Source organism: Callospermophilus lateralis, chromosome 7, assembly GCF_048772815.1.
Source record: "Callospermophilus lateralis isolate mCalLat2 chromosome 7, mCalLat2.hap1, whole genome shotgun sequence".
Taxonomy (NCBI): Eukaryota; Metazoa; Chordata; class Mammalia; order Rodentia; family Sciuridae; genus Callospermophilus; species Callospermophilus lateralis.
The window spans coordinates 96,296,090-96,323,107 of record NC_135311.1 but is presented as its reverse complement, the minus strand read 5'-3'; the positions used below and the strand labels follow the sequence as shown (position 1 = coordinate 96,323,107).

Here is a 27,018-nt window from a genome sequence, read left to right as displayed (position 1 = left end):
AAAAAAAAAAAAGAGGGGGGGGATTGGTTGTTGGAAGGAAAGGAAAAACCTTGCAGACCAAAATCATCTGAGTGATGAAGCCCTAATTTTAACCACCTCCCTTTGATGTGTAGCAGTGGGCTCTTGTTTTTTAAAAAGGAGAGAGGAGACAGTGCTAGCAGCAGAAGACTTTTCATCTCCACTTCACCTTGCCACTGGGTCTGTGAGAGATTGGTTCATTGTCAAGGAGATTTTTTTTTTACCCATGATTCCATATGGTATGGACCGGACTACATGTTGCCCCACATGCCACTGCAAATGTTTTCTCAATTAGGTGTCTTATCTCCCGTGAGTTAGCATCAGATGAAGCTTGCTGACAGCGTAATGGCAGGGAAAGCTTCCGACGGCTCCATCAAATGGCAGCTCTGCTACGACATCTCGGCCAGAACTTGGTGGATGGTGAGTTGGCAGCGGGGACTGCCTTTTTTTTTTTTTTTTTTTTTTTTTCCTTTTCTACTTTCCCTCCCTCTTTGACAAAATGTCCCAGACCTCACATTCATCAAACTCACATTTGATTTTTTTCACACTCTTCAGTGAGGCAGTCTCACACTGCTTCCTCTTGCCACCCTCCCTCTCTCTCTGCCACTCTGCAACTTGAGTTCTCAGCAATGCTTGCCCTTGTTTTCCATGGGACAGTATTTGAAGGTTGCTATTTTTTTTTTTTTTAAAGAGTATCAGAAGTTTTAAGGTGGAAGTGTGGGTATTTTTAGCCAAGTCGGTCTTGGGGTAGAAAATAAAATGTTTCTTCTGCCCCCCTCAGCTTTTGCCCCTTTCTCTAGTTTCACGGCCCCTTTAGTTTTGTTTTCAGGGACTAGCGGGTGTGTGGTTTTCCTTGGCTGTGGTATTTTCTTGGGATGCATGTTGGGAACTGGGGAGAAGCAAGCCCTGAGTGAATCCTGGTCTTGCCCCAGTAATTGGGTTGCTGGAAGTCACCTGTGAAATTGCCCTAGGTCCCCCCCACACACACACTCCCTGTCTCCCATTAGAGAACCAGTAGCTCTCATCTAACTTTTCTGCATTTATTTATGTCAGAGTTCTTAAGAACTCTAGCTCTGAGTGGAAAAGACCCACACCATCCTATCTTTTTAGTTGCTGTGGATACAAATAAAGTTTTAATAAAGTTCTATCATGCGCCCGCAGAATGAGTTAACTCACATGTCTTGGTCAACCAGGTCAGACAACCTTTGACTTCTTGGATCTATAAGAGGTAGAGTGGGTTGGGAGGATGCACAATAGCTCATTGTCACAGGAGAGGCAGGTCCTGTGAGGAAGAGAGTCCTCAAATCATTACTGCCCTCGTTAGGGTGGTGTCCGTTAAGGATTAATTCGTTAGCAGTGCATTTCTAGTTTTCCGTAATTATTATTCTTGCGGCAAGCGTGAATTCTTCCAGGGAGTGAAAAAAAAGTTTGCTGCCAGGACAATGAATGTATTATCCGTTCCTAACTGGACCGTGAACTTCAGCTCATTTCACATAGATATCAGTTTAAAAAAAAGACAGAGAGAGTAATGTTGAAGGGGGAGACTGGCGAATGGAATTACAAAACAGGGCATGGCCGCTTTCACTGTATGAGCTGCAGAAAGAGTTCTCCCTTCCCCTTCCTGGACCAATGGTGGTATCATTTTGGCAAGTTTTAGGAATTCGGAGGACTGAGAGACAATTAAAAGTGCACTACCGCAGGATTCTATTCGGCTGCTTCTTGGGATACAGTGTGTCCATTCCAAGGACTTGAGTAAAAGTGGTTGTGGGTATGTGTGTACATGTGCGTTTTAACTTGCAATTTCTTAACTAGACCTTAGAAACTTTACCAGTGATTTCAGGACAATGTTACATGCAGCTTTTGGCTAATGAGACTAGTGGTAGACTATCCACTTCGACCCTGAACTTTTATTCAGGGCATTTATTTTCCCATTAGCGCTTCTGCTAGCCAAAAAAAAAAAAAAAAAAAAAGAGTGGTTTACTTGTATGTGCTGATGTTGCCTATTGCTTTACCTTCTGCAGCTTGTTAAACACTAGAAATGAATATACTGATTGGTTTGGCTATTATTTTCCAGACTAAGTTGTAAGCTTAAAAAAAAAAAACTGTGCTGATGTCATATTCTTGGGGAAAGATTCTACTTCCTTGCATTTCAAGAGCTCCTAGATTTTATAGACTGTTACTTTTTATGGCAAATTGTGTCATCTTTTTCATTTCTTGCAAAGATCACCAAATGTTTCTTTTTTTAAAACTTGGAAAACTGTCATTTCTTTTTTGTAAAGTTTACTTGGAAGTTGCTTTTCATTTAAAATTATTTTACAGATGTTTTACCGCGGGGAATATAACATATAAAAGTGGTGGAAACATTTAGCAATGCAGTTGACTAAAAATAAACAATGCTGAAAGCTCACATGCTGCTGTTTAGGCTGCATATTGCAGGAAAGTTTCTCTCTACTTCTCTGCTTCTAGGGCTTTGCTTTGAAAAGGGTGAGAAATCAGGGCAATCTTTACAGAAGTTACCCTAGGAGATAAATTGATTTTTGTTTGTTTGTTTGTTTCCCTTAAAGTTGACCACATGCCATAGGTTTTAGATCTACCAGTTACAAATAACTTTAATGTAAATTTCCCACTATGGATGGAAAATTGAGGAAGGACTTTGATGAAGGGGGAGAGGACTAATTAAAATAATACACATTTCACATTTTCTCTTAGATCTCTTTCCTTAAATAGCACTCATGCCCTCTCCCTCCACAGCCCCATCTCATTACCCCAAATAATTTTCCTAAAATAAGTGGAAAAAAAAAAATTAAACGTCCCCCTGGCTGATAAGATTCTCTAAGCAAAGGACAGTAAAAGATCTGAGTTTCACACTAAAGGCAAATAAAGCTTTAAAATTACCTCATGTGTCATCTGGCTGCACAGACTCCGGTTCATAGTGGGAACCTCCAGCGTGGTCGTCCCAGCATACAAAGGCAACTCAGTGAATACCCCCTCCGCCCGTGGAGGCTCGGCCTCAGCTGCCAGCTCCGGGATATGCAATTTTGCTTTTTAATGAATCGTAAACAATTTGTATGGCAAATGAGTTTGTTTGTTTTAGTTTGGGGGCATATGTTGGACCAGGTTGTAGACAGTCGTTACCTACTGCAGAATTTTAGGTGAGAATGGATAGAGCCCCAGATCATTTTTATTTTTCTAAGTAATAAAGACACACTAGGATGAAAGAAACTGGTTAATAAAAGCCTGAGAATAACAACCTCTCTTTCTTTCCCTCTCTATCCCCACCCCCTCTCATAACTCCCGTTTACAGTTGGTTTTTAAGCACACTTTTTGATAACTAACTGGGAGTCGGTTGTCTAGATCAATCTTTAATTCTTTTTAAGCATAAATTTTAGCTTTTTCTTAAAGCAATGACTTTTGTTTGAGAAATACTTATTTTATAATGTGAAATACTGAGAAGGAATATCTCTGTCCTCTATCACTGTTTTTTGGCTGAACCTAATGTTGTCTTGAGGGACGTGGGATATAAGAAATGATACATCCATTTATTACATCCAAATGAAGCAAGATAGGTCTCTTGATATCCTAAAGTCAAATGAAAACTTTTATTAAAACCCCTGGAGTGGTAAACAACTTAGAAGTTAACAAGCGACCAGGGTTCGAGCATGTACATTTTAACAGTAATTACCTTTGGCGCTGCCACTTAGGAGAAATCTTTTGATATCTGAGCCACTTCTCTAATGCTTTAATCATGCAAATCAAGAAATAGATATTACGTATCAACTTAATCTAGCTATGTTGTGACATCTCTAGTTGAAACCTTCCCATAGTAAACTAAAGAAAACCCTCATGAAATTTTTCTCCATTCCAAATGAGATGGGAGCACCCCGGATGCGTGTCTATGCTTCAAAATTTAATTCTGTCCAGTGGAATTACCTCCATTCTACCCACACAGCACTAACATGAAGGCAGAACAAACACTCTCCTCTTTGTAATTGATTTAGTCTATGGAAGAATTTTGTGTGAATCCCAAAATAAACTTGTCTTTCTTCTGCCATTCAACTTAAAAACTCGTGGTGACTATGGAATGAAGGCTACTAAATCACTCTAAAACCTGCTTCCCCCCTGCCAGGTCCCCAAGCACTGATTATGGGAGCATTTCAACTTAGAAATTGACATATAATTTTCCAATCAATAATTGTTTGTCACCTGATTTATATTTTTACAATTCAAACTTTGTATACCAGGAAATTACTTGGGCAAGAGGGATATGCTATGCCTTGTGTTGTAGATGTTCATTTTTAAAGTATACATGTGAAAATTAGCAAGATACTTCTACAAAATACTGTCTTACTGTGTTCGACAATTAAAAAAATAAAAAATAAATTAAAAAACCTCAGCTTCAGCCTACTTGCCAAATGATTGGCAACCTTAACTGCTGCAGACATAAAATTCAGAACCCATATTTCATGAAAACCTTCTGTTGTTGTTCACATCTTAATTTGTATTTACCATTTTAATTTTTAAAATGTTAATTCTCAACTGAACAACTTTTGTTAAATGGCTTTTTTCAATATTCCTTTGAAGACTTTGCCTAATAAAAATTTGTCTAGAAACTTACACTCTTTCATGATAATGATGAAAATAACATGGAAATTGCTGCAATGGCTATAAATGAAAAGACTCAAAAAGAAGAGATTCAGGAAATAATAAAGCATATCATATTCTCAGCACCTGATAGATTTTTAAAAGAATCCATGGCAAATATATTTATATACCTTGCATTTCATACATTTGCACACTTTATTTTTAAGTATTTCTTGCAGAGTGCAGTGGTTCTGTCTGAGCTTATTTTAAAATGCACAATCTTTAAATTTTATCCACCATTGTAAATATGTGTAACTATATTAGTTTCTAAGAATATGCATTAACTTCAAAGGTTTCCATCCACTTTAAGCATTATTCTCTCACAGAACTAAAAATAATCAATTCTGAGTGAAATCTGAATGAGATGGAGTTTTCTTTTTTTTTCTCCCCCATACATTAAGAAGTTATCCTTATCATTTTCTTTTAGGTTGGCCCTGTACTCAATCCTTTAAAATAGCATTTACTATTCTTAGGGAGAAGCAAATACATTAAACTATGTTCCTTTTTTTTTTTCTTTAAATCTAATTATGATCCCAGAGTGAAATGTGATTGGTTACCTAAGCTAGCCTACGTATGACTACTATCTTTTTAAAATCTGGATTTCCGTTGCTCATATTTCTCCTGTGAACTTTAGACAGAGAAATAAATGCTTTGTCTTATTTTCTAGTTGATTTTCCTTCACCTGTCCTGAATATTGTCAGGAATGTTTCTAATTTAGAACCAAAAGAATCAGGGGCTGATTAGAAGACAGGAAATTGGGGGATTAAACTGTCTGGTTGCACTTCCTTTACTTATCAGCACTCAGTAACTCACTCTAGATCACAAACTCGACAGGACGATTTTTACAATACATTGTCCCTTCTTGGTGTTTGCACATATATAGTGCCTGTGAAGGTGTGTGTGTGCACATGCACAAGCATGCACGTGTATCTGTGTGTGCACTCATGAGTATTATGAGAAAAGAACCAGCAGCTGGTAGTTATAAGCGGATGCTTTTAAGTGGGATAGTTTTGAACCCAAAGGGCTTATATCATGGGCATGAAAGTTCATTTAAAGACTATAATCCCAGGATATTCATGAAACTTTCTTATTAAAGCAGTTCTGTTAAACCAAGCAAATAGTGATATACTATAAGAAGAAAAGCAAGGTGCACTATTTCAGAAATGAAAAATAGATTACAGAAGCATTTATGCAGTCCATCTCTCCTCAGGTCTGCTCAGAATTACAAATACTCATATTTTGAGTAGGTGGGGGGACCCAAAAAAGTGTGAGGGAGTTAATCTAACAAGCTCCCCAAAGCATTTTGAGATCCCTTGGCACCAATTGAGAAAGACTGGACTCTTTCTTACGGTAACAGCAGGTCTGAATGTTTCAGGTGAGCATATTTATGAAGTGGGTGCTTGGCATGCAATGAGATCAGAGATGAGAACAGAACATAAGGATTCATATTATGCCATCAGATCATTTAATATTAAAAACAAATAATAAAATAAAACACTGATCTAGATTTTTACTGTGTTGTATACATTTGCAGAGCTGTGTTCTAGAAACCAGCCTGAGAATTCTCTTTTCTGACCTCACTCTGCTCACCTGTCTTGCCATCAATAAGTATTTGCTGATTTGATTCCAGAAAGCTCTCTTGATGCACAGGTAACAGTTGTTCCTGCTCCTGATTATAAGGGTGGTCTCTACTGAGATACATAGAAGGTAGAGAGGACTAAAGTGTGATATGGCAAAATGAGTTGATTGGTTAAACTGGTAAAGCTAGGGGTTAAAATATAAAGGCTAATTATGGCAGTCCTTCATTCCTTCGTTTACTAACCAAAGGCATATTGGTGAGTAAGGGCCAGTGGGTACAGAATCAGGGCAGCTTCTGCCACCTGCCATTATGCAGGCTTTAAAGGTACTAAGGAATCTTGGTACCTAGCTAAATATTTCACCCTAATAGAAAACATTGATTGATAACTATCTGCTAGAATCGGTGTTAGGTGCTTCATATATGTTTTTCATGGAATTCTTATAACAAGGCTACTTTACTTATAAGAGAACCAAGATTTAGAAAAGGTTGCCCAAGATCATGCCTATGCTGAGGAGGGCTGCTCAGACTGTGGAGTACACTTGCTTACCCGTTGGCCCAGTTTGTCTTAAATTAATGGATAACTAGGATGCAGTGCTATTCAGAACTTTACAAGATTAGGATTACCCATTAATATGGATGCCACGTTGGGCACAAGTCTGTTTGCTAAGATCATACAGGCCAAAAAAGTATAATGTGTTGAAAGAAAGAATAGGACGCGAGTCTAGTGATGCCCAGCTCATTTTCCAAAAGAGTTGTCCATATCCTGATATGCAACAGAAAAATCTAGTGTCATCACCTTCTAAAGAAACTCAAGATAGACCTGAGAGAATCTGCAAAGAACTCATCTAGTCATACGAAAATACACTGTTTCATCAGAAATTGCATGGTTCAGGGAAACTCAGTGTGTTTAAGTTCTTGCTAATATTAGGGACATTTTTCTGCAAGTAATGTAATCTTTATTTAGCAAATTTCACTTACAGTTTTAAGTGGGACATACTTTCTTTTTTAAGGCCATCTTTCCACAGAAAGTTTCCCGACTTGGTGTCCCCCGTCCCTTCTCTTTAATAAGCAGAAATGCCAACAAAGAACAGTTTTGGTGTTCGATATTTTTCCTTGCCACTAGAATTGCTAATTAAGGGTTTGTACCAATGCAGTTTTCTGTAAGAGAAGACAAAATGCAGGATATATATTGCCTAATGGCAAAGATCTTAATACTTACTATAAGTAAACATCTATTTTCCAGACAACTGCTGACTATAAACAACGTGTCTTAGCCAGAGTTCCTTAATGATGCCACATGTTGGACATATTTTTTTTATTCCTTATAATCCAAGTTCCTTTTGTGATCCTTGATGTGCGCATGCTAAAACCCTGCTGACTATTTCAGATGGATGATAATTGGGAATAATGACCAGGTCAGAGGTGGGGATGTGTGATCCTGAGCAGAGAAGCCCTCTACAAAATCAGAGTGTTGGGGGCGGGGGGTGCTCAAAGGAGGAGGCCAGCACTGGTAAGCTGAATCAGACACTCAATTCATGCTGCCGACCACATTACCCATCCATCTCCCTATACAGCCAAGGTGTAGACACAAATCTACACCCATCTAAGGAGTGGGAATGCTTCCATTCCTAGGATAGTCCCATCTGCCCTTCCCCATCCCCCTCCACAGATACATGCCTTTTTAGTCCTGCTGATGTGATATCTTAGCAGCTGAGTTTAATAATCCCCCCTTCAAATGTCAGAAAGGTAAACATTGTCAGCTAAATAACTGATTGCATCCATTCATGTAAGAATCAATTAAAATCATCATAGATTGTTTGGTTGCGTCTTATTTTAAGAAAACAGTAACCTTTGTCCACATTTTATAAGCATGTGATAAATAACATGTTAATAGGTGTTATGCTCTGACCTCCTCCCTAGTAAATAAGAAATCCTTGAACACTTGTAGTATGTTGTTCAATACGAAGGTCCAAGTCTGTACAGTGTTATTGGTAGGATTGTATGAGAAATTTTTAAAATGCAAAGAATTGAGAAGGAAATAATGATAGAAGTGGCTGCCATAATTTCTCAATTGAATTGTTAAGAAAGAATAAAATCTAAAAGAGAGGGTCACAAATGCAAATATCTTCAGACCAGAAAGGTCTGCTAAGTAGAAGAGATAATAAGGCTACAAAAGTCTGGCGGGGAGTGGGGAGTCTGTGACCGCCTGGGAAATAAACCTGGTACCACTACACCACAACAGTTAGTATAACACTGCACTAGCCAAATAGCATGCTTCCATCTCTGGGGGTCAAAAGCTATTAAGTATACAACCAGGGGTCGGAAGATTGAATGAGATGCTAGAATTAAAGAGGTTCATTCAAAAAGAAGGAAAAAAAAAAGCAGGTAAGAGACTTAAAGCAACTGCCCCTGAGAAAGGAATTACAGCAACTTAAACAGCACAAACTGTACCATAGGGCAAACCATTCGTCTCTGATCCCTTCCTCCTGGCAAGTTGGTATAGGTGGGAGAAGAGAGGCAGGGTACCATGGGAGTATGTTAAGTAGGAAAGGAGACCTCGAGGAGGGAAGGCACTTAGCAGACTGGGGAGCTGCCAGCTATTGGGGGATGCACATGGGATGCAGAAAAGGAAGCCTAAGGACTACCCAGACTGCTAAACTCAACCCAGGTTCTTCCACTCCAGCCTCAGATTTCCAAAGTAGCCATAGCATCCTCAGGGTTTTGTGGGCTATCCATTATAAAACCAAAAAAAAAAAAAAAAAATTCTTCCCTAGCACACAGGCCACAGGTTGAGGATCATGCCCATTTCTCCACCTAGCAAATTCCACCCAGCCTGCCAGGCCTGATACAAATGAAGGCTTCTGTGAAGTCTTCCCAGGACTGCTCCAGGGCAAATCAAATCACTCCCCTACTTCTCCCTCCTCTAAGAACCCCACAACCCTTGGCTCATTGTATTCCCACTCTGGTTAAATTGTGTTGGAATTCTCTGATTAGTGTCCCCCGCACTGTACTGTTTGTTCCTTTAGAGTCTAAGTTAGGCTTCTTCATATAGCAAGTGCCCAGAAAAATGTAGCTCAGCAGGTGGAGAAACACAGGCCAGAAGGGCTAGTGGGCTCTCCATGATCGCTTCCCCCAGAGCATGAGCATGCAGCAAAGTGTTGCCCTGCCCTGTGCTTTTAGAGATTTTTTTCCCTGCTACTCGTGTGTGGATACTAGGCCCCACCAGTGCTCCACACACCAGTGAGCTCATCCTCCATAGGCTCTGTGAGATCATGCTCATTCCTCCCGCTGCACCAATGGGGAACCTGAGTCCATTAAAGATGAAGAGGCCAGTAATTCTATTGACAAACAGTAGCTGTGATTTCTACTCCTACACCATGCTGATGATAATGTACCTAGCACTGTCATACGCTGACTTAGGCTCAAAAAGACTGTGGTCATTAAACAGGGCCCAAGTTTCATCCCATTTTATAGAAAAGAGACTAGAACCCTAGAGGCTAATGTTCCCTACAGTCAAAATCATCACCTAATCCAGGTCTAGAATGGGATGTCTAGTAATCTTTCTAATAAGTAGTGATGGTTAGTCACAGAGTATGGCATCATTTCATTAAAATCAAGCAAACATTTTCATTTTCCCCAAAGTGGTCAGTTAACAGGAGATTTTCTTTCTTTTTTTTTTTTTCTTTATTCTGTGTGCCTTTTCATTTTTCTAAAATGAACATGTGTTATTTATCTATAAAAATGATATTAAACCAAATCATACTGCAGACAAATCCTCTTCTCATTGATCTCACAAGAACAGCAATAGCACCAGCTGCAAACACACATGGACATCCTGAGAGTGTGGATTTGAGGATTGCATATTTTCAAAGTCCAGTGATGCCCATTTCCTCCATTATATTTTGCACTTAACTGCTGCTTTTAAGACTCCTGTCATTGGTCATGTAGCTCTTCCCATTCCCCAGTGAGGCAGCCGTCGAGAACTTAGACTCAGGCCGACCTGGTTGAATTCTAGCCCTACTGTGGATGAGCTGAATGACCATGAATGGAGTGACCAGAAGCATTCTGAATCTGTTTCTTGACCTTCGCATTGGAAATATAATAGCCATAGTATATTGATTAAATGAAACGATGCATATTATACAAGCAAGAAACCGGGAGGCATTCTGACATCTTCCTCTTGATTAATCCATGTGTGTAATTCAAAATAAGTCCTATCAAATTTGGCTCCTAAATAATTTCTTAAATCCATCCACTTTCTCCATCTCCACCACTGTCCCCCATCCAAGGTGCCATCTTGTGTAGCCCACATTACCACAATAGCTTCCCGATTGGTTTCCCTGCCTCTGTCTTTGCCCCCTGCCATTAGTCTTCTCACTGAACGCTAAGGGATCTTTTCAGATACAAGTTATCTGTCATTTCAATGGATTACCCCTGCACTTAGATAAAGAGCAAAATCCTTCATAAGGCCTGCATTGTTTTGCCTCTCCAAGCTTGTCTTGAGACATTCTTTTTCTCCCTGAATATATTCCAACCAGTTACTCTTCTGTCAGTTCCTCAAAACCCTCAAAATCTCAGATGCTGTGCACATTCTCCTTTCTCTAGAAAATGTTTCTCTCTGTAGTTACCATTCCATACTGACCATTCCCAATACCAACATGAATTCCCCAGGAAGCCTTCCTCGGTCCTCCAGAGATGTCAGAGAACTCTAGGTCTGTTGTGCACTCTCAGAGCACTCCAGACATTTCTTTATATATAAACAAATAGAGCACTGTTTGTATTCATAAATGTATGATTATGTTATTGCTTTCTGTTTTTCCCAAAACACTGTAAGCTTCATGAAAGGCAATGTTTATCTCATATGTCTTTCCTTGTACACAGGACAGTACCTGGCATGCAGTAGGTGGTAAATATTTATTAATTCAATGAGCAAATGAATAGTAGAGTGTTTCCATAGTGTATACTGACATATTGTTAATTATTATCATAATTAATATTTTCCACCTAAAGGTACTTAAAAGTGGATAAAGTCTCCCTTATATGTCTTTAAAGAAAATTCACTTTTTTGCAAGTAAAATAGAAATTAGACTCAATTTGAAACTCTGGGTTTGAGACCCTGGCTTTGTCACTTTAGCCACGTGGTTTCACATCTAGGCAGGTTAAATGAACTGATAAGTTGGTATGATTAGCATGGTACTTGGCACATGGTAAATATTAAGTAAATGTTTCAGTCTTTCTATCAACATTATAAACAGTCCCAAAGTTTCCTCCAATGATCTATGTGGCCTTTAAAACACTCTGTAACCTCTTTGATTGTCAGTTTCATCATCTTTAAAATAACAGTCCCATTCTCCTCACATGGCTCTTTTAAAGATCAAATGAATTAGCAGAGAGAAAATCCGCTTTGAAATTATAAAGCAAGCTATAAATGTGGAACCCACTATTTCCAACCCTAAAAACACAGGCATGAAGTAGACATATTCAGCCAAAATCCCAATGGCCTTTTCTTTATTTTCTCTTCCTGATAGACTTGGTGGGGGTGGGGAGGGGACCAGTAATGAGAAGTGGTTCCACACACCTGGACAACAGTGATTTCACATAGTTGATAACTGAAACTATATGCATGAGAATATAAGTGGGGGAGGTGAGAAATTAATAGAGAGAAATATAGTTTAAGAACCCAGGGTCTAGCATGATAATGCCTAGATCGAATCTCTTCTCCACAGCTTTCTAGCAATACCGTCTTAGGCAATTTGCTTAATCTGCTCATCCATAAAAGTGAACCAATCATAGCACCTGCCTCATAGATTGCCATGAATATTAAATTATGACTATAAATCATTGAGAAAATGCCTGGCCCGCGTTGTAGACTTAGTAAGGGTCAGCCATCACTGAGGTTGTAATTATTTTCATTGTTGTTCTCATTATCATTATTTTGTTAACTATCAATAATTGGGATATCATTATTCAAGGGTTTAAGAAAATAGGCAGTTAAAACACATCTACCAAACTAATTCTTTCAAGGTGGCATATTTGAATTTGTAGGCAAAGAAATTGTTTTCCTAATGTGTTACATTAACCAGTCCTATCAACTCAGTTTGAGTAACACAAGTGCCAGGTGGCTAAGATACTTTCTTTGAAACAGAGAATTTATGGGAAAATGTCCAATTAACAATAGCTTCATCCTGCATTGCAGAAATCACACGTTTTGTGATAAAACTTCATCTAAGCAAGCATGCTCCCTTCTCAAGATAAAGATTCCATGTCCCTAGATAATTGTATGAAGGACTTGGAAGAATTCTTGTGTAACTGAAAGTCCTGCTGAGTTACAAGCATGCTTTCTCTACTTAGAGTTGTCACCTGTCCAGTTCAGCTCAATGACCTTTACTCGATGGTTTTTGAAATAGTGGGTTCCAACCCTAAAAACACAGGGGAAAATCAGTGACCTCTTGTTCTCTTGGGAGTTAGATCCTGGCCTGCATACAATTAACTCTTAAGTTTAACTGCTTATAGTAGGTATCCATTTAAAAAAATATCAAGGGCTAGGGATGTGGCTCAAGTGGTAGCGTGCTCGCCTGGCATGCGTGGGGCGCTGGGTTCGATCCTCAGCACCACATAAAAATAAAATAAAGATATTATGTCCACCGAAAACTAAAAAATAAATATAAAAAATCAAAACAATATCTCCTTATCAAGAAAACTACATTAGGAAACTCTGAGAATGTTTTCTATAATATTAAAAATAATAATAACAGATGACAAATATTCGAGCACCTGTGAGCCAGGCCCTTGGCTGATGACTTCACTTGCTTCCCATCCTCTGGCTCCCACAATAGCCCTATGAAGTAATTTAATTGTACAGATTAAAAGCTGAACTGTTAAGTAACTTACCTGATATTGTTTCATAAAGCTATTAAAGTGACAGATCTGGGTTCATACCTTGGTCCAAAATATATGTTCTAAACCACCTAGCTATACTATCCAATTTAATATGTTGTTGTGTTAATCTTTGCTATTTAGGATATGTATTAGTTATTGATCATATTGTTAATATTTTCCCACATGAAGTATTAATACCCACAAATCTCACTTGGATCTAGGATCAAAGGCTAAAGACCTAAAATACTAAAGTGTATTAACTAGTTCCTCTAGAGGCCATGTCAATTAAAAGCATGGCAGACCTCCAAATCCAAGGCCTCCACCTAGGAGTCTCTGATGAGCCCCTTTCCAATATTCCCCTCCTTAAGACACAAAAGAAGATAAAAATGTCTTATAAGTACTGACAACTGATGCCAAGAATCAATCACGAACAACTCTGATAGGAAGTTCCACTAAGCACGTCTGTGGTATTGAACAGAAGCATGTGATTAAGTGGCCCATGACTGCTATAGACCAAACATAATAAAATGAAAGGCCCTCATGTTTATGGCAAGAGGGAGGAAAATGTCACTTCTACACTATCTTTCTACTAATTAAAAAATCCCTAACACATGGAAATATCCATTTGTCTTTTGCCACTGTTTCTATGCTCATTCAGATAACATAACTACCACAAAACAACTATGTAGTGATGTTTCATTGTATCAGCTATTAAAACCAGCCCAAATAGTAAAACCAAAAAGACAAGAAAAGAAATGAAGAAAGTTCTAGTGTCCAAGCAAGCTGATGATTTTTTTGTGTGTTCCATCTGCTCTGAATATTAGGCTGTCAGGCACTGGGGTAAGAAAAATTCTTATCACAGACCAGCAGAATAGCAGAAAGATCAATATGATATGTCAAGAGAAAACTGCAAACAGGGGGTAGGGGGACAAATTAAACAGAACAGAAATGAGCAAAATGTTCTGTGTGACAATAAATATAAGTGATTTAAATTCCCTTATTGGGACACAAAGATTCTCAAATGGGAGTAAAAAATTAAATCCAAATATCTGCCACCTAAATGAATAAACTATGTCATGACTGAGATTTTAATAAACATATCTCTAGTGTGGGGATATAGCACACTACATCCTAAACACTGCAGTAACAGTTTTACCTCAAATTAAAATATAGTTTCAATGCTTTTCATCAAAATCCTAAAGTACTGGGATCATTTGTTTTTACTGATGTTTATCAAAATTTACACAGTAGAAAATAAATTTTTAAGTTCAAGATTCTATATAGTTCTAAGAAACAAAGAGTACTATCCTCTTCACTTGAATAAGTATTATCTACCAAGTTCCCAGGATAATTTTAGCTCCAAATAAAACATACTAGGTTTCTTATATGGAATGATCACTGAGAGTAGGACCCTTAGGGTTACAAGAGAAGACCAAGACCTCAGTGGGAACCCAAGTACATCAAGGAGGCAGATTCAGCTAACCATGCAAGAGCCTATCATGTTCTCTGCTATTTTGATCATGGCAGGTTCATTGAAAAACTGTGACAAAATTAATTTTTCTTTCATTTTACAGATGACATTATTGAGACAGAGATTTAGTGATTTATCCAATGTAAGTACACAGATAACAAGTAAGAGGTCTGGGTAGATTTCTCTCAAACTGGCCAACCTGCAGCCTCTGATAATCGCAGTGCAGCTGCTTACTGAGGATGGCCTCCTGGCAGCAGCCCAGGGCTGGAGTGCTGGACTTCATCCCCAACATGTCACTGAGAGCCATGTGTGTCCTCAGCTAGCTGATGTAGTCAAGGATTGGGGTTGGGGCTAAGGTTGTGCTGGTCTCAGAGTGAGGCCCAGGTTTCAGCTGAAGACAGAGTTAGCAAGGCAGTGAGAACTGGATTGAGTTAAGATTGGGGTCAGGGCTAAAGTTTGAGTTCCACTTAGTTTTAGACCTAAGTCTGGGAGGAAGTGTAAGGTTAGGGGAGGGTTGATTAAAAACAGAACAGGTGATAATTATTGCTGAATTTTGAAGGTTGGTGGGATTATATGAAAATTTGCATGGGGGTAGAGGCCACTACTAGAGAGAAACAATGCACAAAATTCCAGATGAAGGAAAAAAGTCCAGGTATTGAAAGAGTAATCGATTCAGTAGGGCTGACAGGAAGCAGCAACATAGACTTCTTCCCGGTCATATCTTCTAAACCTAGAAAAGTGCATGGCACTTAGTAGGTACTTAATAAATATTTGTAGGCTAAATGAATCTCACAAATACAGATTGAACAAATAACAGCTAGTAGGAGATACCAACAGGGGAAAGAAATAAATTGTAGCACAACATGATAATTGGCATGATAGAGGTTTGTATGGGATGCTAAAAAAGAAGCCAAAATCCCAGTCTGGGGACTTTCAGAGAACACTTCAAGAAGAGAGTGATCTAAGATGAATCTTGAAAAACAATTAGAAATTCACCAGGAAGAAGTGGGGACTGCTCAGAGAAGTAGACAGCACCTTCAGAAGCATCCAGATGAAAGAAGAGCCCCAATGGATTCCATCCAAAGTAATCGAAGCCAGAGTTCAAAGACTTGGCAAGACGTGAGCTGGTGGGGCAGGTAGAGGATAGACCGTGGTAAGGAAATGCTCTTCGTTTTCAATTGGCATTTAATTAGCAATAGTGATATTCTAAGTTTCTGTGCTTCATCCACTTGTACTACTCAAAGTCTTTAAGTTTGACTAGTTAATTATTGGCTCTCTAGGGATATTGCTGTGAAAAGAAATGAAGGGTTGAATGGGTTTCCCAGCCCCCAGTGGGCATCTTCTCCACCCTCCCCTCCTTTACATTTGCTTTATGGTTCAACTCTTAAAATGCTGATTTTTCTAAAAAGAAGCATACACTGGTGGAAAGGGTTAATTCTGGAGAACTTTAATGTTATGCACAGACCTTTAGCCTTTCCTGACTCAATCTGTTGCCTTAGGTGGTTCTTCTGGGTGCTTGTCAATATCTGTAAAAATACATCAATCAGTATTTTTGGAGAGTCTACTTGATTGCACTTTCTAGTGGAGTGAGAGTTAACCCAGAGACCCTTTTAGTTTTCACTCTCCGGGGTAAAATTCTTTATAAAATACAATAGCGTATTTTTCTGCCACAACAAGGGGTTATGCGGAATCATTTTTTAATGTCTGAGGATTTGCTGAGTTCACAGATCATTGTCCAGAGCACTGGTTTATGACTATCTATGACTTTAAATTTAGAAGCAGGGGGAAATTAACATTTATTGAGCACTGTACCATGTGCCAGGCACTTGCCTGACATTTCCAAACACATTCATCTACAGCCTTCCAAGTACAGGTGTTGTTAACCTCGTTTTCCAGGACCTCCTAAAGAAAAAATTTTTTTTAAAGGAAGAAAAAGAAAAGAAAGAAACTGAGACTCAAAGAGTTTACAAATTTTCTCATGTTGTAAAACTACTCCAAGGTGGCTCCAAATCCCATGATCTTTTGTTTGAACCCAAATTAGAGAGAAGTCCCCTACAAGACAGGGGATCATCAGCATACCTGGTAACTAAGGACTTCCCTAAATCCATCCATGACCCCCACATTCTGACACGATTTCCAGGATGGGGCAGGAAGGGGGAAAAAAACAAATGCTTTGAGAACTTGTCCCAGTTTATTTTGAAATATCAAGTAACACTTCTGAGAAAAACTGATTTCAATTCATATCTTTACAGTTACCAATTACCCTATTAAAATAACTGGCAAGCAAGAAACAATGCACATTTGGACTTAGTGCCATTTAAAATGATAAAGGTGTTTTGTTTGCTTGTTTTAGAATGAATTATCTTGTTACTTCGGGTTCTGTGGATTAAATGAGGACAATGAGCTAAACTTGAACAAAATTTACAAAATATGAACTTAAACTTATGATATCACTATAAACTTATTAGAAGATCAATAATCTCTCATGCACACAGATGGTTTGTCACACTCTGCTCTACCCCTACCATGCTGTACTTTATGTGCTAGAATACAGTAGTAGATTAAGGGATCATTCATTTATCCCTCTCTCCCTGTGTTCCCTCCTTCATTTATTCATGTATTGAACACCTGAATGGGCTTTGGTACTACAGAAGACTGCAGAGCTGGTTACCTTTGCTCCCCTTTCATTTTAAATACTCTCTGTTCCTCTCCCTTGCTCATGAAGGTACATGAGCACTATGCCATATCTATACTGTGGATCAGGCCTCTGAGGAGTTGCAGTTGAACTAACTTCATTCCTGAATATGGGGATAGTTGCTCTCTTTGATTTATTTCTTGCCTGACTCTTTTATTTGAGTCTATGGTGGTAAAAAATAAAGACTTTACTTGTTTACATTATTTCCTCAATCATCACACATAAGTGGGCTAGGCAGTCACCTACACACAATAGATGAGATACAGTCTCTAAATACTTTCTATAACAAGCTATCACATGACTAAAGTGCCACCTGTGGGCACAGCATGTCCCTTACGTTATTAGTGAATTAGTTTACTGGATCGTCAATCTTCTTTATTGAAGAAGTGAAGTTCCAAGGTAGTCTGAGAAAATGTGAGTGTTTGAGTTGTAAGGCAGCATTTATTTGGGTACTCCACAATAAATAATAGTTGTTTTCCCCCTTTGAAGACGAAATCAACGAAGGTCACATAAATCTTGAACCTAATTTGAGTGCTTCCTGTCTCCAACAACCATCTCCAAAGAATGTAGAAAGGCAGTATAGTCGTTTGCTATAAACTCCCTGAAATTAGTTTAAGAATATCTCCAGGCTGGGCATAGAGGCACATCCCAGAATTTCATGAGGCTGAGGCAGGAGGGTCATAAGTTTGAGGTCAGCCTCAACAACTTAGCAAGACCCTGTCTCAAATACAAAAATGAAAAGAGCTGGGGATGTATCTCAGTGGTTAAGCACCCCTGGGTTCAATCCCCAGTAGCAAAATATATATATATATTTTTTCTCCAGGTATTTTTAAAGCATCTTTATTTGGGTATAAATATACCCTTTAAATATCTTTAAGTGACTAGAGGTCATGCCTGTCTTTTTCATATTCAGTCAGGTTTTATGAAAACATATTCTGAAAAACATTAATTCCTAAATATCTGGAGAAAATGAATTTGTATGGCTAAGCAGGACAGGAATCTGCTGTACTAACCAGAGTTCCACCTATTGTCTGCCAACATCTCTAGTATGCTGTCATCCTTGTGATCCTCCAAGAACTGCTTCAGAGTAAGCAACACTTCCCAGTCTTGCTGGGGAACCTCGAGCCAGTTACTTTATTTCTGATGAACTTTGGTCTCAGTCTCATCACCTCCAAAATTAAGAGGTTAAATGAGATTCTTTCAGCATTTCCTTTCATTTTCCATCTCTAATAGTCTATGACACTTCTTCATTGAAACAGATGTTTCTCTGAGAGATTCATCTTAGCATCTCTAATCAGGAAATTCAAAATCCGAAATTTTCCGAGACCCCAAAAACTCTTTGAGAACCAACATAATTCCACACTATGAAACTTTATTTCATGCACAATGTTTTTTTAAAAAAATAATTTAAAATATCGTACAAACCAACCTTCAGGCTATAAGAAACATAAATGAATTTCACGTTTAGACTTGGACCCCATCTCTAAGATATCTCATTGTGCATATGCAAATATTCCAAAATCCAAAAATAGCCAAACTCTGAAATTCTTCTGGTCCCAAGCACTTCAGATAAGAGATATTCAATCTGCTTTACCTGTCACATTTCTCCATTAACTAGTAAAACACCCCTTCCCCTCCACATTACTGTGGCATGTCAGGATGGAATGAAGACTGTCTATCAGGGAAGCTTCAGAAAGTTTATAATCATTTCCAACCGGATGAGGGAAAAGGGGAGGAGGACTGCCTGAGACTGTTATTAATTATGATAACAGCAATAAAAACTGCAGCTCCTTTTTGTTCCTTTCCATCCTTACCACTTTTAGCATTGATCTTTATCTGAAATGACAAACATTTTCTATGACAATTTGCTTCCACCCAGAACATCTGGTATCTGGCCAGCAACTGTAAATTGATGCTCCCCGCTCTAGTGTCTGACTCAGGGAAGGGGCTGGGGGGATGGTGGGAGCAGAGGCACTGTGGCCACGGAGACAGACGCTGCCGAGACATTTAAAATGCACGCTCCCCTAATAGGAAACAGAGCAGACTGCGATAGAGAGAAGGGGAATGAGAGAAGCTGTGTGAATGGGAGCTGGGCAGGGGGGAGGGGCAGCCAGCTACCAAGGGATCAGCCTGGACCTGCCCAGAGGCCTGAAAGGATGGAACAGGAGTGGGGTTGTCTGATAAGATAGTGATAGCAAGCCATGTGATAAAAGAAGTCTGGCCTGCTGCAGCAAGTCTAGAAGGCGAGTATGGAATCCCCTATTCCGGACAGCAAAGGGTGACAGAAGAGTACAGAGGGCTAGGTAGAGAAGGAGGGGTTGTGAGAGGCCACGTGGTCTGGAGCAGACAGCTAGGAGCATCCTTACCTCGCCAGCTTCCTATGGAGATGAGCTCCTTTTACTTATGGGGTACCCATTGAGGCATTCAGCCCACCAAACTAAAGGCTGATTGGTTAAGACATATTTAACCTCACAGGTGGACAGATTCGCCAGAAGGAATTTGGCAGGAAACACTGTTGTTTATATCAAGGTATTGTTATAAAAAAAATAATAAAAATAAAAAAAAACAGAACTCAAAAGGAGTCCCAGACCCCATTCATTCCTACTGGACCTCAAGCACTTAACTAGAAGTTTTCTGGACATTCCCTGAGCCATTCAGCAAGAGCTTATGGAAAACCTATCATGTTCTAAGCTGGGGTGGGAAAACCAGGTCCTGAGGGTACTGTGGGCCTAAGGAACTAACGCATTAGCAATTTCCTCATGTGTGGACTAGACAAAACCTCCGCCTTGCCTGCCTCACAGGTTTATGGTGAGGATCTCAGGGACAAGAGTAGATGTGCAAGCAAAGCTGTTCAACATGGAAAAATGATACAAACAGGAAAAGATTAATGTTATTACCCATGTAATTCTGAGTCATAATACTTTAGGTCTGAAGTTAACCCAAATTCAGTTCTGCACCTTGACTCTTCTTCTTTATAAGTTTTTTAGATTACTAGGCAATCCTATCAAGTGCCACTTAGCATAAAAGGACCTAGTCTCCATCTTTAAAAAATCACTGGGCATCTGATTTGGATGGCCTTTATTAATCCCCTTGTAACTAGGAAGAATGTGCCTAAAATGATGTCTGTTGAGTTGGCCTAAGACAAAAAGCATTGCCTTGTCCAGCCCAGAAACCATGTTAAACGCCAAATGCAATGATGAAAGGGAACAATTTTAGCCCAGAGATTTTATGCTTAGCATCCCTAGGATTGCTCAAATTCAAAAGGTGTTCAGCAGAGATTGGGAACCCTGAGCACTGTGTGCCAGATGGTGGACCCCACCAACAGGCTCAGGAAACACCACGCCCTTGGGGCTCTGCAGCTGCCACACACTTCCCAACCCTGGGAGCTTGCCAAGGGCCATCAGCACCCTCACCCAACATGTTCCTGCTATGAAGGTAGGCACTGGGAATCTGTTAAAGGATTGTGAGAGATTAGACCTGGCCCAAGCTTACCATCATTTTCAAGCTGGATCCTGTTGCCCACTGCCTGTGAGAATAGGGGTTTTTTTGTTTTTTAATTGTGTAAAGATTAAATACAAAATTACCATTTTTACACAAAACACAAAATTACCATTTTAACCTTTTATGAGGGCACAATTCAATGTTGCTAAGTGCACTCACATTGCTTTCCGACCATTACCACCATTCATTTCTAAAACTTTTTCATGTGAACCTCTGTACCCATTAAACAGTAACTCCTCATTCTCCCACCCCCAGGGTCTAGGAATCTCCCTCCATTCTACTTTCCGCCACTATGCATTAGACTAGTCTAGCTGCCTTATGTAAGCAGAATCACAAGGTTCATCCACATTGCAGTATATGTCAGAATTCCCATTCTCATTGAGAATAAGTAATATTCCATTCAGGGATATACCATGTTTTGTCAATCTGTCCACCATTAATGGATATTTAAGTTGTTTGCACCTTTTAGATATTTCAAAAAAATGTTGCTATAAACATAAATGTGTAAATATCTGTTCAAGTCCCTGTTTTTGATACCGTGGGGTCTATAACTGGAAATAAAATTGCTGGATCACATGGTAATTCTGTATTTAGTCTTTTGACAAACCACCATCCTGCCTTTCCTGGAAGTTATACACCACTGAACATGCCCACCAGCAATGCAGTGTCTCCACATCCCGGCCAAAGCCTCTTATTCTTATGTGTGTATGTGCATAGGCACACATATGAATAGCCATCCCTAGTGGGTGTGAAGTGGTATCTCATCGTGGTTTGGATTTTCATTTCCCTAATGATTATTGATTGATCATCATTTCATGTACTTATAGAGGATAAGCTTTGAACCAGGACTTTGCCTCTTTTCTAAACTTCCCCTCACTTGTGGCTACCTCTTCTAAATGGGCACACTTCTCTCTTGAATTCCTCCTCTAACTGCTATAACAGCATACTTTTCCAAGTGTCACCTATCAGAGGCCCCATTGTCCTGGGATCAAATCATGTTTTTTTCAGTCTGTTTCGCAGTGAGTTTGCAGGCTGTGAGCACACACAAACTAGAAGGAAGGGGAAGTTGGCTATGCCTGGGGCAGCCAACCACAGTTCTAAAAATTGTCACCAAAAAAATCCAATGACGGGTCAGTGTGTTTTCAGAGAACCAAGAGTTATGTCATTTATCCATTCATTAAGAGAACTTTGAGTGTATGCTTGTGAGGAGCACTGGTCTAGCTGCCTGAAGAGGAAGGCAATGGCAATATCATCTCTTGGTGTTTGGAGGGCTTGGTCAATGGGGGTCAGATGAGCTCAGTCCAGAAGACCAAAGACCTGACTTTATATGTAACTCTTTATTTGTTACCTCATTCTATTCTTATTATAATTAAGCCATAGTGATCCACATAAATAGTAATGTCCTAGGGCAATATAAATAGTGACTAAGAGTATGAGCTCTAAAGATGAATAGCCCAAGATCCAAAAGCACTTTCTGTGTGACTAGACAAAGTTACTCAAACTCTCTTAGGCTCAAGTTTTGCCTTGTTTTTGTTTGGGGTGCAAGGGACAGAGCACAGAGGCACTTAACCTCTGAACCACATCCCCATCCCTTTTATTTTTTATTTTGAGAAGGGTCTCACTAAGTTGCTTAGGGTCTTGCTAAGTCGCTGAGGCTGGTTTGTTTTGTTTTGTTATTTTTTGTTGTTTTGTTTTGTTTTTTACAGTAATTAAAGAGAGCATTTATTTAATTACAGATACTTTCCCTTACTATTATTTTAGAAGAAATACTATGCTATTACATAAACATTAAATATAATATCTTTATAATTTGCATGATGTGTGGTTGAACCTATACTCTAAAATAAACCAGAGCCATAATTACATATACTTTCATAGTTAATAACTAATATTTTCACCAAATACAACCATCTATTATTTTATCTGTAAATATGTTATTATATCAACACTTTTTAGTCTCTAATATATAGTGAATTCTTTTTTGTTTATTCTAATCAGTTATACATGACAGTAGGAAGCTCTTCAATTCATTGTACACAAATGGAGCAGAATTTTTTGCTTCTCTGGTGGTACATGAAATAGAGTCACACCATTTGTGCAACCATACATGTACCTAGGGCAATGATATCCCTCTCATTCCACCAACTTTCCTATCCCTTTGCCCCCTCCCCTTTGCTGCATTCAAAGTTCCTGAGGCTCAAAAAAAAAAAAAAAATTGAACTTGCAATCCTCCTGCCTCAGTCTTCTTAAACACTGGGATTGCAAGTATGTGCCACTGAGTCTGGCTTCTTATAACTGTTAAAGGGTGTGAACTTATAAAGTACTTAGCATAGTGCCTGATACATAGTAAAGACTCATATGTGTTAGCTATCATCACCGTTACTATTAAATTAATACATCTTTTCTTCATTTATTTGTTTGGAGTTTTTTCATTTTTTGGTTTTGGTTTGGTTTCTGATCAGGAAAGAAGAAAAGACTCATGTTGGATTGTTTGTTTGTTTAATTCCCCTTGAGGTCCCTCTAAAATTAAAATGTCAAGGACTCCCACACCTCCCCTGGAGAGCATCTGTAAACACTGTATTGGGCATCACCTGAATATGAGAATAATATGTCCCATAGTCAAAATTTTTAAAATAGAATTTTAGCAAAATCATTGCTTCTCCATTACACATGAACCTGAAGAGCAACGTGGCTTTCATTAATTTTTAAAAACTTTTTCCCTCCAAGAATTTAATTTATCAAACTGAGAAAGAGTGTCAATAAAGACTACTTCTTACAAATAGTCTTGAGTGACTGTAGTCAAAACCCAATTTGAAAGGACATGGAATCCCCAGAAGTCAGTAAAAAGAAAAGCCTCAAGCCAGAAGGAGCTCTCAGACTTCAGAGGTCTGTTTTCCTTGGGGAACCTGTATGTCTGAGTGACATCAGGTTCCTAAGCACTTGTGCTTGAGTACAAACTTAGCATCTGAGACCTCAACTGAAATTGGTCCTGGGCAGCACAGCAGTGAAACATACCTCTCCTTGCAGACAGGTGAGGACTTGCCAACCACCACTAAGGAGTCTGGATCACAGAGGATGAGATTTTGGTTTCAATTCTAAGCTGTCCACACTTTACTTTTGGTTATAAAAGCATGCATTTCAGGAACTCAGTTCCCCCAGATGGTGACTTTTTTTTTCCTGGTGTTCCAAGCTCTATCCAAAAGACACACATAAAGAAGAAAGTTTGCTCCTAGAGTCTGCAATTATATTTGGCAGTTCTGGGGCAAATGAAGTTAAATAAAAAGGAAGCAAACCTTTTCACAGTGTTTTCTTTGAGTAAGGCCACCTTGAAGTACTCCATTTCACTTGCATTGTCAGTGAGATTCTGAAGAGAGACAACATTCTCTTGCCTCCCAAATGAAGAGTGGCAGTACCTTGAGTTCAATCAACTAGAAGTCAGGAACACCAAGTGTCTCCACCTGTGAAACCGTCACATCCATCCTCACCACCTGCTCCCAGGGCTGGCACTCCTTCCTGAGAAGAGCTTGGGATCCAGGAGCAAAAGGTGTGATGCTCAGGATTAGGTTCCTACCACAGGGTAACATATGGAGAGGGAAGGAAAGTGTATAGATACGTATGTTTCTGTTTAAAAACTCTGTGTGCAAGGCTGACTTTTATCTTATTTTGCCTTTAAGCTAAACTGCATGGGTCACATTTAGAGCATATGTTGTTATCACTCGCCTTTTTTAGCTTAAGAAAATTGAGTGAATAACGGGTATTGTTTTCCTGTTGGCCGGGCTCAGGATGGTTGTGTGCATTTAGAAATCCCTTACTCAACACGCAAAGTAGTACATTCTCTCATGATTATGTGGAAGGTGAGAGTCTTTAGTATGCGACTCCCCATTCTCTCATCCACGAATATTAGGGATCCAGCTTGGGGTATTTTGAAATTGGCAGAGTATTACTTTACAAGTGAAAAATTCATTTCACTCTCCTTGATAAAAAAGAACAGACAATGCAAACATCGCTCTCTTGGATAGCCATATGCCTCTCACTAACAGCCCCTTAATTGGTCTACTGTGCTTTTCACTTCTTGCTTCTTCCCTATAATGAGCTTTCGAATTCATGGTTGTAACGTTGTAGACTCTGGCCAAGGACACCAGCCTGTAAGAGTGCTAGGGAAGAATCTGCACTTCTGCAGAAGGTTCCTTTCTTAATTTGATTTTAATTAGAAACCAGGTGGTGCCCACCAAAAGGTTGGTGGTGTTCCTTGGGTGTAAGATGTGAAATGGGTTTAAGTAACACTGTATTAGTCATGAGGCAGAAATGGAGTAATGTTGACATGACTTGAAAGTAGCATTGTTGAGTAAATGAATATGTGAGAAGCACTTGCTAAACTAAATGAGTTTTGCAGTTGTATGCACATTTGTATAATCCTGTTTATTGATGCCTGAAACAATTTGCAAAATAGAAACAAATCCACGAAGAAGAAATATGTTTGGAATTATTTGTTTATATGACAATTTTAAAAAAACACACAGGAATCCAACTGCCACATTTCATGCACTAAATATACCATATGTGGAAGCTTCCCCTCAGAAAATTCGACAGCAACCTTTACTGTCTGAGGCAGAACAATACAGAACAACCCTATGGCTTTAACTTGCTTATACCCCTGCTTTAACATGAGAGTTGGTTTTGTAAATTTTTTTAGTCTAGCAAAATATCAAGATACCTATATTATTGTTGTCTTTTAGGTTTATAAGCTGATAAAAAGATACCTAACTTCTCTTAATGCAATATGAGTAAAATTAATGACTCTAATAGAAAAATACATATTTACATATTTCCTAAAAATAAGTTCATGGATTTTTAAGGAAAAAATTTTAAGGAGATACACACAAAAAAATATATATTCAAAAAAAATACAGGCTATTATTTACACACACACATACACACACACACTGACCAAGTATAATTCTTAAGCCCTTTATAAATATCAATCCATTTAGCTCTCATTACAATTCCTCAATGACTACCATTATTCCCAGTTGATAGATGAGGAGAGGGAGGCACAGAGAAAGAAGTTCAGTAATTTGTTCAGTCACACAGCTGGTAGGTAAGGGAGCCCGGGTTCAAAGTCAGACAGTCTAGCCCAACATTCATGCTTTAACCACATTTGCCTCTCCACAGAGCTGAGACTCCACACAGAAGGATGTTTTTCTTCTTATGCACTCTCAGGTTCTTGCTTTAATTTGTCATCTAGACAGCAGCATTTTATTTTTGGAGCTCAGATGCTAGCCACGGTCTGCCTCTGCTCCTACTGGCTGTCCCTGAACCCCTGGGATGCTCCCTCTCAAACCCATGTCTCTGGGCCTCTGCTTCTGGGGAGCAACACTTGTTGCTGTCTGACTCAGTTAGGGAGGACAAGGAGCCTTAGCACTGCCAGCTGCAGTTCCAGACTGGATCACTTCTCCAGATTTGAGGTTAATCAACTGCAAATTCCATTAGCTTCATACAGAGTGAAAATAAAGAACAGACGGCTTCGTGTGGGAGTCTGAAGTCAGGTGCAGCTCCTCCAGGCTGGTGGGCAGGTACCTGTTTTTCTTTTCCCTGCCTCCAAGGAACAGGGTCTTTGATAGGGAAGTAGATCAAAGAAGAATTATTCCAGAAAGGCCTCTGCTGCTAGAAAAGCTCTTAGAGTACACCCCCACCTACACCATAGACTCTCTCTCTCTCTCTCTCTCTCTCTCTCTCTCTCTCTCTCTCTCTCTCTCTCTCTCTCTCTTTTCCTGGAAGATGTAGAATTGGAAACCACTGTTCCTTATGTTTTGGCCACTGTGAGAGTGTTTCCTAGGTGCACAGTGGTATGCAGCTGTGTTTGTGTAAAGTGCTAACAACTAGTTTCTCTGCCCACTGGATGACGGCGAAGACTGGGGTTCAAAAAGGCTGCTCTGGCTTTCAGGTGGTCCTTACTTGAGCCTGTGGGCTTCTTTTCATAGGTCCTGGTGTAGAATGGCTTTAAAATACAAAATAAAAGCCACTTTCCAAAGATCGCTGATGTTTTTCAAAGAAGAACAAAAGTGAACTTGCTAAGACATATTCAAATACAAGCTGTTAGTTTCTCATTAATCTAAGTTGCCCAAACAAAAGCTCTGCTGCTAGAAAGAAAGACGTATTATATAGCAGTGTCGAGGATGCTAGCAATTTTCTTAAAAATACACAGTTCCATTGGTCTCCTTATGGGAAGCTTCC

General features: G+C 39.2%; 1 pseudogene; it reads left to right on the top strand.

Moving 5' to 3' along the window:
• Positions 1-363: 363 nt before the first annotated feature.
• The window catches only part of LOC143404457 (large ribosomal subunit protein eL32 pseudogene), a 35,359-nt pseudogene continuing 8,704 nt past the window's right edge, over positions 364-27,018 (top strand).